General features: G+C 41.3%; 1 protein-coding gene across 9 annotated transcripts in view; it reads right to left on the bottom strand.

The window, feature by feature from the left end:
• The window catches only part of CNIH3 (cornichon family AMPA receptor auxiliary protein 3), a 372,243-nt gene that overhangs the window by 196,919 nt on the left and 162,596 nt on the right, over positions 1-12,728 (bottom strand). The window contains exon 4 of one of the 9 annotated variants that reach the window (XR_004059004.1): positions 6,387-6,490. The exons of the other annotated variants lie outside the window; for them this stretch is intronic. The gene's annotated coding sequence lies outside the window, so the exon portion shown is untranslated. The remainder of the gene's footprint in view (positions 1-6,386; positions 6,491-12,728) is intronic. 9 annotated transcript variants of the gene reach the window in all.

Below are 12,728 nucleotides of genomic sequence, written 5' to 3'. Positions count from 1 at the left end.
AAAACCCCTAGGATTCAGCTTTGAAAAGAGGCTGCAGGCTACAGCTCACCTAGAACAAAATCAGTTTTGCCTGCGCATAGAAAAGTGCATGATATACCTTCATTTAGCCCCATATTCCCTCTCATCTGAGAAGACTAAACCATTATTTTGATTCAGAATGTAGACTTATTATAAAAATGATGCTGTGTGTTTCTATAATGTGTTAAATCTTCAAAGTGCCTCACATTCATGGTGAGGACAGGAAGTGAGCATGGAGACATTGGGAATTCAACAGTCTTTTGTGGCAGGGTCTGGGAATAGCAACGTGGTGCATTTCTGTGCCTGTGAATCACTCAGCTGCCTTACTATCCAGGCAGAGGTCAGGAAAAAGCAGATCCAAACTTAGAAAGTTTCAACTCGTGCATTGCAGGTTTTCTTAACAGCAATAACGGTGCTTGCTTAGCCACTTTGATCTCCAGAGCTCAGATTCCTCAATGCATTCTCGCAGGGATCTGGGAAGTGGATAGATGTCATGATTCTCAGTAAAATGGCTCCCCAAAAAAGGGGGGGGGGCAGGAAGAAGGTAGTGGCTTGGACCACGGCTTAATGCTAATCACCTCCAGACTTAAGAACAGAAACTTTGAAGGCCAGCCTTTATGCCCACAGCAGGTTCCAAAGCCTAAGAAGCTGGCCCTTACTATCCAAAGTCTTTTTTTAACTACTAGAATCAGCACCATCAAGTCGGAGCTAAGAAATAAGTAAGTGTTGCCTAGTGCTGCCAGCAAAATGAAAAGAGTGCACAAATCCAGCTAATTACTCAGGACATGTTGGCAGACATCTCTGCTTGTCAGATTCCTGGTTGTCTGAATGGTTATTTACATCTGAATTAATTTACACTGTGGGAATTTAAATGTTTGTTTTTTGTTTTGTTTTGTTTTGTAAGTAGTGGCAAAGATCCTACCAGAAACTATGCTGTTTCGAAAAACGTCCTCTTCCTCCTTGACTTATTCGTGGGCATAGGACACTCTGCCATTGGGCCATGACTCTTGTGCTTGGGAAGATCCTAAATGGGAATTCTTACCCAGACATCATCATTGAAGCCCCTGCCATCCTCCTTGCTCCATGGCCTGAGCCCACTCCACAGACCTCACACTCCTGTTGTATGCATGTCTGAGGCAAAGGCCCTAAGAAAATCCAGACAGCCTTTAAAGTATGAAAGAAAGATATTGAGAGAAAATTTTAAAAATTATTTATACATTCTGAATTTTTGCATTCATTCAACAAATATTCAGTGAGATGACACTGTGTGTTAGGATTGTCCTATTAGGTCTTGCAGGCACAGATATCCAAATACGTGTCGAAAGATGGTTGATGTCATCTCTACCCACAAGAGGCTAACAGTTCAAGGGAGGCAACAACTATGGGGATGGGGTGGAAACACAACAGAATATAGCAAATATCTACGAATGGGTTGAGATGGGAGTTGACATTTAGATACTGTAACTAAAATGGCAAAAACTAGAAATGCATTTCCATGACTGGTCTCATCTTGTAATTAATTCTTCATTAGTTTTTAGGTTTTTTTGTTTGCTTGTTTTGTTTTTTTTATTGAGACAGGGTCTCGTGCTGTCACCCAGGCATACAATGGTGCGATCACTGCTCACTATGGCCTTGACCTCCTGGCTCAAGCAATCCTCCCGCCTTGACCTCCTGAGTAGCTGGGACTACAGGCTCACACCACCATGCCCGGGTATTTTTTTAAAATTTTTTTTGTAGAGATGCAGTGTAAGCCACTATGCCCAGCCTGTGATCAATCCTTAATGACAACACACACATACACACACCACACAGATCTTAAATTTTTCAATAAAAAGTAGCTCAGGCTCTTCTAGGTTAGAAATACCTCTTTCAGGTAAACATGCACTCATTTTCCAAGGTCGAATTCTCTATCTGATGTGCTTTCCCTTCCTAAAGGAGCTCTGGCCAGATACCCGCTTCCTTCCCAAGAGGATACCTGGGTGCAGGTGGCAACTTTCTACCTTGATGGCATCAAGCATGAATTCTGTGGTCCACACACTGTCCCCTGGCTTCTACTGGGTTGCTTCTGGTCTCATCTGGACACTGATATCCTACTGCAGGGTCCAGCTGATCTGTCTTGGTGTCTTGATGTTCTGGGATGCTGTGTTGACCCCAAAAGCTGCAGTTCTGAAGTCCTGGGTCTCTGGTTCCCCTCCTGAACCCTGACTCTTCACTAGTGCCTGCTCCTTCAGCACACCTGCATTTTCACTCAGGCCTGTGTAAATTCTGAATCCCAAAGGCAGAGCACATGGGTATGGGCAACCAGGCACATGACCCAAAGTTCCAGCACTGCCCTGCTGCTTCCACATGATTTTCAATTGCTAGGGCTGTTGCAACAAACTACCACTAACTGGGTGGCTCCAAACAACAGAACTTTATTCTCCCTCCCATTGTTCTGGAGGATGGAAGTCTAAAACCAGGTGTAGCAGGGCCATGCTCCCCTCCAAGTCTTTAGAAGAGAATCTTTCCAGCCGGGCGCAGTGGCTCAAGCCTGTAATCCCAGCACTTTGGGAGGCCAAGATGGGCGGATCACGAGGTTAGGAGATCGAGACCATCCTGGCTAACACAGTGAAACCCCGTCTCTACTAAAAAAAAAAAAATACAAAAAACTAGCCGGGCATGGTGGTGGGCGCCTGTAGTCCCAGCTACTCAGGAGGCTGAGGCAGGAGAATGGCGTAAACCCAGGAGGCGGAGCTTGCAGTGAGCCAAGATCACACCACTGCACTCCAGCCTGGGCGACAGAGCGAGACTCTGTCTCAAAAAAAAAAAAAAAAAAAAAAAGAAGAAGAGAATCTTTCCTCACCTCTTCCAATGTCTAGCAGTTCTCCAGTTTCCTCGGCCTGTGGCAGCATCACTCCAATCTCTGCCTCCATCTGCCCATGGCCTTCTTTTCTGAGTCTCTGGGTGTCCTCTTCTCTTCTTATAAGGACACCAGTCATTGGATTTAGGGCCTACCCTGAATCCAGGATGATTTTATCTCAAGATTCTTAACTAATTACATCTGCAAAGACCCTATTTCCAAATAAGGTTACATTCTGAGGTTCTGAATGAACACAAACTTGGGGGACACTGTTCAACCTACTATACACATCATGCTGAGACAACGGTCCTGCCAAATCCAGACTTTCTCTAAGGCTCAAAGTCTCCCAGGGAAGCAAAATACTGGCCTGATATGGTTTGGCTGTGTCCCCACCCAAATCTCATCTTGAATTTCCACATTTTGTGGGAAGGTCCCAGCAGGAGGTAATTGAATCATGGGGGCACGTCTTTCCCATGCTGTTCTCACTATAGTGAATAAGTCTCATTGATCTGAAGGTTTTAAAAAGGGAAGTTTCTCTTGACAAGCTTTGTTTTCTTATCTGCCACCATGTGTGACATGCCTTTCACCTTCTACCATGACTGTGAGGCCTCCCCAGCCACATGGAACCGTAAGTCTATTAAAACTCTTTATTTTGTAAATTGCCCAGTCTGGGGTATCTCTTTATCAGCAGCATGAAAACGGGCTAATACATGGCCCTAAAGTTGTCAAAGTCCCCAGATCATCTGGTTGTTACCAGGTCCCTTTTCAAGGTTCAGATCTCATGGGAAGAACCAGATCATTGACATGAAAACTTCCCTCTCTGTCCCATTTGTTTCTGCAGTACTAAGGGAAGGAAGTCTTTCCTTTTTCCTCCATGATGTCCTGAGTTCTCTCTTCACTCACGGCTGTTGCCATGTAGGGGGAAATGTGTGTCTCTAGAAATGCCTTTTCTCTTTCAACAAAGTCTGGCTTTCAAGATTAATGCTGGTTATGGATTTTTAAAAATCTAATCTAGTTTGGAGTTTAAAGCTAAATCATGACCCCTGTGCTATCTACATCCTCCTTTGAGCCACAGATTCATGTGTATGTGCAGGAACTGGAGACTTTTAAGAATGAATGGGCTGGGTGCGGTGGCTCATTTAGGTTTGTAATCTCAGCGCTTTGAAAGGCCAAAGTGGGAGGATCACTAGAGCCCAGGAGTTCAAAACCAGCCTGGGTAACATAGTGAGACCCCCATCTCTACAAAAAAAAAAAAAAAAAAAAAAATGTTTTAAAATTATCTAGGTGTGGTGATGTGCCTGTAGTCCTAGCTACTTGGGAGGTTGAGGCAGGAGGACCACTTGAGCCCAGGAGTTCAAGACTGCAGTGACCCATGATTGCACCACTGCAATCCAGCCTGGGCAATAGAGCAGAGCTCTGTCTCAAAAATAAAAAAAAATAAGAAGAAGAATAAAAAAACGGTGCTTTGGTTTAATATCACCAGTGTATTACTGGGCACATGTAGGATATACCTCTGGAAGAACACATGTGGTCCCTTGAAGAGACTATGTCCTATGCATCTGTAGCCACAACATCAGCACAGTGCCTGGTGGCAGATGCTCATTAAGTGTGTTGAGTGACTGGGGAGTCTGGAGGGCTTTGTGGTAGTGGAGACGTTAAGACAGGCCTCGAAAAATGAGTGAGTAGGATTTTGATCTAGGGAAACAGGCAAGGAAGGCATTATGAACAAAGGGCAAGTGCAAAGGTGTGGAGGCATGAACAAGAATAACATCTCAGGAATGGTAAGGAAAAGTAAGTTGCAGCAAACCCTGAAGGACTTGAGTGATGTGCTGCAGAGCTGGGGTTTCAATGGGAGGGAAATGGAGAGAGGTGATGCAGGCTGAAAACTGAATGCTCTTCAAGAGCATTCCTAAATATGTCCCTTGGTCCTATCCTTATAGACTTAATGCTGGCCCAACCCACTATGGCATTGCTGATATTCTCATTTTCTTATCTTACACCAAGTCTGGAGAAAACACTACATAGTCAGCTAGGCCACAAACTGGAATATTCCGAAGAAACAAATTATTTCACAACCAAGAAATGCTTCATTTTTCCAAAATGGTCAATGCAAATCAAAATGCTAAATCATGCAGCCAGAAAAAAATATATCAAATGATAAATGCATTTCTGCATCAAATTCAAGTTTTGTCATCCCGATGACTGCAAGCGTGAATATTTTTACCAGTCTTTGCTCCATGACAAAAAGAATCAGCTTCCCAAAAAGGAAGGTTTTACATCAGCACTTTTTCTCTGTCTTTTAATGAAATATTGTCTACTCTGGCATAAAGGGTTTGTGATAGAACTGGTTATTTATTTTTCTAGTCCCCAAACAAAACTTAAATCCAGTTTGTTCAAAATCAAGAAGTGCCTTGTTATCTTAAATACTGCCAGGCATAATATTGTCTCTAAGTCTCCCATTATTCTAAGAATATTCAAGGACAAATTAGACCTGGAATGTTTATGGGGACTGTACACTTCTCTATGCAGTAGAAACTTGAAAATTTCTCTTTTCTAATGCCTTTGTTCTGTGTATTGTAACTTTCTTTTAAAGAGCAGAACTGAACAAAAATCAAACTGAGATTTATAATAAGTAGCTTTTAAAACATGAATAATAATAGTGTCAGCAATAATGATGTGCAAAAATATCCTTTTTAAAAGTTGTCCACTAAGTTCTCAAAGAACTATGCTGTCAGTGAAATTATTTCCAAAGAAAGGGCTATAAGTGAGGTTAATGCAGTGGTGAGTGAGTTGCAGAACTTAGCTATGCTAATCTGAAAGATACGACAGGAAGAGGGGTATGGACAGAACACCACATACATTGGAGCAGGGACTGGTCTAACATCAATTCATGTCTTGCTTATTCTTGTATTACAAAGTCTTTCAAATTCAGCCCTTCTTGTCCATTTCCATTGCCACCGCCTGAAATCCAAGTTCCATTACATTAAAAGTAGGCCATTGCAATCACCTCCTATTTCACGGACTTTTAGCCAGCAAATATAACAAAATTGGCTGAAGAGCTCTTCCACATACAGACTCCATAGGCTCTGCAACAGACCTACTAAATCAGAGTCTCCAATGGTAGGGGCCCCAGCATTGTTAGTTTAAAATGTTCTGCAGGTAAGTCTGAAGTGCATCTCTGATTAGGTATCACTAAACCAAACAACTTGGTATCTAAACTCACCCTCCACCATAGCTTACCATCCTCTTGTTATCTTCCCTAAACTATCTATTTGATGATGTCCAAAATCATCAGAAATTTGTAATAATGAACAGGAGAGTTGATAGGTGTCTCTTACCCACTGACCCCCATATGCAATTCAGATTTTATCCCTCACTCTCACATAGTTTGGCCAAACTGGTTCACTCTGGCTGATATTTCCCCCATTGAGCTGGGACTCAGGACATTCCCTCAGCCGGCATGGCCCCCTTCCAAATGCACATTCACAAACTGCTCCCTAATACACACTCTCAGTCCTTCGAAACTCACTTCAAGTCCTGCCTCCAGAAAGCTTTCTGTGGTCACTCACGACTCTGTCCATTGCCACTGATGTTCTCTCCATCCTGTGAATTCTTACAGCACTCTGCATGTGCCTGGGGATAAGTACATAACATGAAGGAGGAGGAAATATCTAAGAGCACAGACTCAAGTGGACCCAGAATAACTTCTTTAAAATGTAATGTTTTTACAAACAGACATGAATGTTGTATCTCCATAATCCATTTATGGAATCTACTAATGCTCCAGGAAGATGGTCCATGTATATTCTGAAGCTTCTATAAACCCCCGGCACATGCTATGTGCCCCAGCAACACATTCGCTCAAGCAACATGGCCGAGTACCATGGAGAGAAAGGACTCAACAAAGAAGTCTGAAATAATGAATAGATAAGTGAATCAACAAAGTCAAATGGTTTTTCCCCTCTATTATTAAGTGCAATTTAGATACATGGCAGCTCCAAATCTCCAAACTTATAGACCTGACCATCTTAGTATTCAGAAAAACAAAGTCCTCCAGATGGCAGGTCTCAGCCTCTTTAGAAGGCATTTGGAACACCTTCTGATTCCTGAATATGCCACTTGGAGTCCCCCACCCTGATTTCAACAGGCTTCTCAAAATATTTCTTCCAGACTCATACTTCTTCTCTCCAAGAGGAATTTGGGTGAAAAAAGTGTCTTCCATTTCATTACATGTACACGTAAGAAGGAAATTCTGTGGTGATTGATCCAGGTGTATTGCACACAGGCTACCTCCCCAGGCACTTCAAGATCCATCACCATTATTTTAGATTAAAAAGTAGCTGATAGCTACATCAGGGAGGGAAAAAAAAAAAGAACATGTTCTGTTCTTTTCTATCTTTATGTAACATACTTGTCATGCACCAACCCTACAAAAGAAAAGCCCAGCCAGCCACATCTGTCTCTGCACATAATAAGAAAATGTTTACCTCTAAAATTCTGTTCATACACCAACACACTTTAAGGTCTGGCCATTTGTGGCTACTTATAGATTATAAATAGCAGTTAAAAGAAATAAATAAACCCAGGAAGAGCTGGAGGAGGCACAAAGAAAGGATGAAGGGAACCCCAGGCCCTCAGCAAGTCAAAGCCAAACAGCTGAATTGTATGTAAACATTATGAAAGAAAATGCAAAGGTTGTCAGGAAGAAGAAGCAGCTTCCCCAGCCCTCCCCACACCTCTCTGTCCAATTTTTGTTATCATGATTCTTTCCCTATTTTGTGCATGTCCACCCCCCATCACCTGTACAGATAAATGCTTAACGTCACAACCTCGCGCACACCCAGTCTGATTCCAGAGATGTGAAAAGGCATCCAGGATGTGCAGCTGCAGCTACCTACTCTCCAGGCTTCCCAGAGTCCTCTTTATCCCACTGTAATTTAGATATGAAGAGTCTGTCTCTCAAAGTTTAGGTTTATAAGTGACTTAAATGTTATCCCCAAATATCCTTGGCGAAGAAGATGAGCTAAATATTACCTTAACAAATCATCTTCCGAGAAAAGAAAAATGATGCCTGTCACCTTTAAAAAGCCAACCAATCAATAACAAAATAATGAGCTCATAAGAATGACAGTTCTTTTTTTTCTCCCATGATGCCAACTATATGCAATAGCACTGTTTTCAGAAGAAGCACAATTTACTCCCCTTAAAGGGAGCCCATGAGGAGGTATCCACTATGCTTTGGGCTCTTCATATTGTATTCTCAAGAGCACGGAGCAATTTGTTATGTGTCTGATTATTATTTGCACCACTCAATTAGTCAATACATAAATCAGATTAATTAGGAGGTAGTAGAAACCTGTGAAAAAGAAACAGGAAAGGAAAAGGTTTTCAAAAGGGTAGAAGGAAGTAAAAGAACTGATTAGGAATCACTAAGCAATTATTTCCAGTCCTTTCCCTCCAATGATGTCTTTTTTACTTCAAGAAATGTTAGGGTTCTGGTTAAAGATGGAAGACAACACACTCAGCCTTCAATCTCTTCAAAAAAACTGTCAAAACCACAAAAAGACTTGGGTAAAGCGTAAATCCCCAGAACAAAATGAAAAGGACAAAGACAAAAGCAACATGGTGTGAAAGGCAAATGAAATTTCAGGGAAAAATTAAGCTTGGAAGCCAAGTCACAAAAAACAAACAAACAAAACAATTGCGTTTTCTTTTGTTCCTAAACTGATAGCCGCAGATAGAGGCCATATGTCTCCACCAGGGGCCTCCCTCACCCTGACAATGTAAATTAACAACTTATCCTCATGGTATGGGACAAGAGGAGACTAGAGATTGTCCCCACCTACCCCAAGATGAATGCATATTTGATTGCTTTCTCTACTCCATGTTTATCTTATGCAAAGTGCAGATTCATTAAGCACAAGGTGAATACATAATTAACTGTTCTCTCTATTCCTCCTTTTTTTTTTTTTTTTTTTTGAGACAGAGTCTCACTCTGTCATCAGGCTGCGGCCACTGCAACCTCTGACTCCCTGGTTCAAGTGATTCTCCTGCCTCAGTCTCCCAAGTAGCTGGGATTATAGGTATGCGCTACCATGCCCAGCTAATTTTTGTATTTTTAGTAGAGACAGGGTTCACCATGTTAGCCAGGATAGTCTCGATCTCCTGACCTCATGATTCACCCACCTTGGGCTCCCAAAGTGCTGGGATTACAGGCGTGAGCCACCGCACCTGGCCTATCCCTCCTTTCATGTGTAACATATGGATTCACAAGAAGGCGACCTCCTTTTTTGGCTTTGTTCTTTCCCCTCTTGCCCACTTTTCCCCTTTAAATATTGAAGCCCTCCAAATCCTCTTCAGAAAAAGTACAGGCTACAGATCCTACCGTGGCTTATGTCTCCTTTTCCCAGGCATGTCTTCAACCTTGGCAAAATAAACCTCTACATTGATGGAGGCCTGTGTCAGATACTTTTTGGTTTACAATGATAATGGAAACTGGAAAGCAGATGGATGAGTGGCTGGATCACTGACTTAGAAGGCTGAATCCTAAACCAGCCCAGGTACCTTTAGGAGTAGGGATGAAAGTGGGGTCCAAATATAAGGGGTCTGACTCAAATCTATTTAAGATACAGTTAGATACCTCCCAGCCCATCATTCCCTCAGCACTCGGCTGAAGACTAGATGTTTACTCTCTTATTGGGGTAAAATGTCAGGATTCTAGGCACAGCTGAGGGTAGGGATAGCATATTAAAAACATGAGCAAGGAATCTGTTGAAGATTTACAGACTGATTTTGAGACACTCCCCCGCAACACCCACCCCAGGCTTATGTTTATTCTGTCTTAGTCCGTTTGTGTTGCTAGAAAGGAATACCTGAGGCTGGGTATAAAGAAAAAAAAGGGGGGGTCTCATTTGACTCACAATTCTGCTGGCTGGAAGACTGGACATCTGGTGAGAGCCTCACGCTGCTTCCAATCATGGCAAATGGCAAAAGGGAGCTGGTCTGTGCAGAGCTCATGTGGCCAGAGAGGAAGGAAGAGAGAGTGGGGGAAAGGTGCCAGGCTCTTTTTAACAACCAGCTCTCTCAGGAACTAACACAGCAAGAACTCACTCATTACCATGAGGACAACACCAATCCCTACCTGAGGGATCCACCCTCATGACCCAAACACCTCCCATTAGACTCCACCTCCAGCACTGGTGATCAAATTTCAGCATCAGGTTTGTAGGGGTCAAATATCTAAACTGTAGTACACTCAGTTCCTAGACATTGTCAGCCAGACTTTTACCCACTAGATGGAACACTGAAAGAGCCTTCCTTGCAGAATCAGATCCCAATACAAATGACCCAGAGATATTGACGTAAAGAGATTTGTCAAAGAAGTTCTTCAGCCAGACCAGCCTAGTAAAGCCCGCATTTGACAAGTCACACCCAACACGCTCAGAGTTTCCAATGGACTCCATGGAGACACCAATCAAATGCAAAGGGCATAGACTCATTGGGGCATTTGAGGAAAACCTTTACAATGAAAGACAGAGGCCAAAATAAATAAGCAGAGAACAGCAACTTGGAGGAAACAGAGCTTATGAAAATATAAAAAGGAGCCTCAAAAATGGCGTTGACAAGATGAATATCCCAAGGGCAAGAAGTTAAAATGGAAGAAATCACTCAGAAATACAGCCAAAGGCAGAGATGAAAAATAAAGAAAAAAATAGGAAAACAAAAACATGATCAATTCAGGAGGTCCAATATCTGAACAAAAAATTTCAATAGAGTTGTTCTCTACTCTCTACATGAAAAAGAAGAAATCGACAAAGAAATAATTGAGATATCTCAGGATGGAAAACATGTTTCCAGATTGAAAGGGCCCTCTGAACTCTCACCACAACAGATGAAAATACAAAAATACTCAGTGAAACTTTAGACAACTAAAGAGAAAATCTTACAAGCTTTCAGAAAGAGGAGAAAGAGAGAGAAGGGAGTTTCAACAAAAGTATAACGAATCAGAAAAGACACTGAATTTCTTAGCACCAACATTGGAAACTAGAAGGTAATGAGGCAGAGAAAGTGTTTTCTAATCCAAAATTTTATACAGTCAAACTGTAATTAAGTGTGTAGGCAGAATAAAGACATTTTTAGATATGCAAGATCTCAAAACACTTCTCATGCAACCTTTATCAGGGAGATACTAGGTACTAGTACCTCCACCAAATAATAGTACCAGTCGCCAAAATGAGACTCACTAAGAAAGAGAAAGACAATGGATACGGGACACAGGGGATCAAAAACAAGGGAGCAAAGGGAATTTCTAGGATAATGGTGAAAGAAACCTTAAGATGGCAGCTGTGCAGTAGGCATAGAGTATAACTAGCCCAGCCTGGATCAAGTCAGAAGGTTCTGGAATCATCAAGAAGATGAAATTGTTGGAAATACCTAATGCGTTTAAGTACTGAAGACAGATTTATATCTTGGGAGCAAGTTAGGGGAATAAATTAGTAGTAAGCACAAAGAGAGCTAATCACCAAACAGAAAAGGCAAATGTTTTACTTTTTATTTTACCAGTTGGAATAGCTTTTTGTTGTCATCATTGTTGTTGTTTTTATTTTTTAAATTTTTATTTCAATAGTTTTGGGGGAAGAGGTGGTATTTGGGTGCATGGAAAAGTTCTTTAGTGGTGATTTCTGAGACTTTGGTCCACCCTTCATCCGAGCAGTGTACACTGTACCCAATATGCAGTCTTTTATCCTTCACCTCCCTGCCACCCTTCCCTGTAAGCTTCTGCTTATAAGTGAGAACATAGGATGTTTGGTTTTCCATTCCTGAGTTACTTCACTTAGAATAATAGTCTCCAACTCCATCCAGGTTGCTTTGAATACCATTATTTTGTTCCTTTTTATGGCTAAGTAGTATTTCATGGTATATGTATTTCATATGCATACACATTTTCTTTATCCATTTGTTGGTTGATGGGTATTTAGGCTGGTTCCACATTTTTACAATTGTGAATTATGCTGCTATAAACCTGCATGTGCAAGTGTCTTTTTCATATAATGATTTATTTTCCTCTGTGTAGATATCCAGTAGTGGGATTGCTGGATCAAACAATAGTTCTATAATACTTTTAGCTCTTTAAAAAATCTCCATACTGTTTTCCATAGTGGTTGTACTAGTTTACATTCCCACCAGCAGTATAAAAGTGTTCACCTTTTACCACATCCATGCCAATATCTGTTGTTGTGTTTCTTTTAATCATGGCCATTCTTGCAGCAGTAAGGTGGTTTTGCATTGTAATTTTGATTTGCATTTCCCTGATAATTAGAGATGCTGAGCATTTTTTCATGTTGGGCATTAGTATATATATATATATTTTTTTTTTTTTATAATTGTCTATCATGTCCTTTGCCCACTTTTTGATGGCATTAATTGGTTTTTTCTTGCTGATTTGTTTTGAGTTCCTTGTAGATTCTGGATATTAGTCCTTTCTCAGACGCACTGTTTGTGAATATTTTCTCCCACTCTGTGAGTTGTCTGTTTACTCTGTTGATTATTTCTTTTGCTGTGCAGCAACTTTCTAGTTTAATTAGGTCACATCTATTTATCTTTGTTTTCATTGCATTTGCTTTTGGGTTCATAAAGTCCTTGCCTAAGCCAATGTCTAGAAGAGTTTTTCCAGTATTGTCATATAGAATTTTTGTGACTTTGGGTATTATATTTAAGTCTCTATCCATCTTAAGTTGACTTTGTGTAAGGTAAGAAATGAGGATACAGTTTCATTCTTCTACATGTGGCTTGCCAATTATCCCAGCACCATTTGTTGAATAGGGTGTACTTTGTCCCACTTTATGTTTTTGTTTGTTTTGTTGAAGATCAG

This window comes from Rhinopithecus roxellana, chromosome 8 (assembly GCF_007565055.1).
Source record: "Rhinopithecus roxellana isolate Shanxi Qingling chromosome 8, ASM756505v1, whole genome shotgun sequence".
Taxonomy (NCBI): domain Eukaryota; kingdom Metazoa; phylum Chordata; class Mammalia; order Primates; family Cercopithecidae; genus Rhinopithecus; species Rhinopithecus roxellana.
This window is presented reverse-complemented; position numbering and strand designations above follow the sequence as displayed.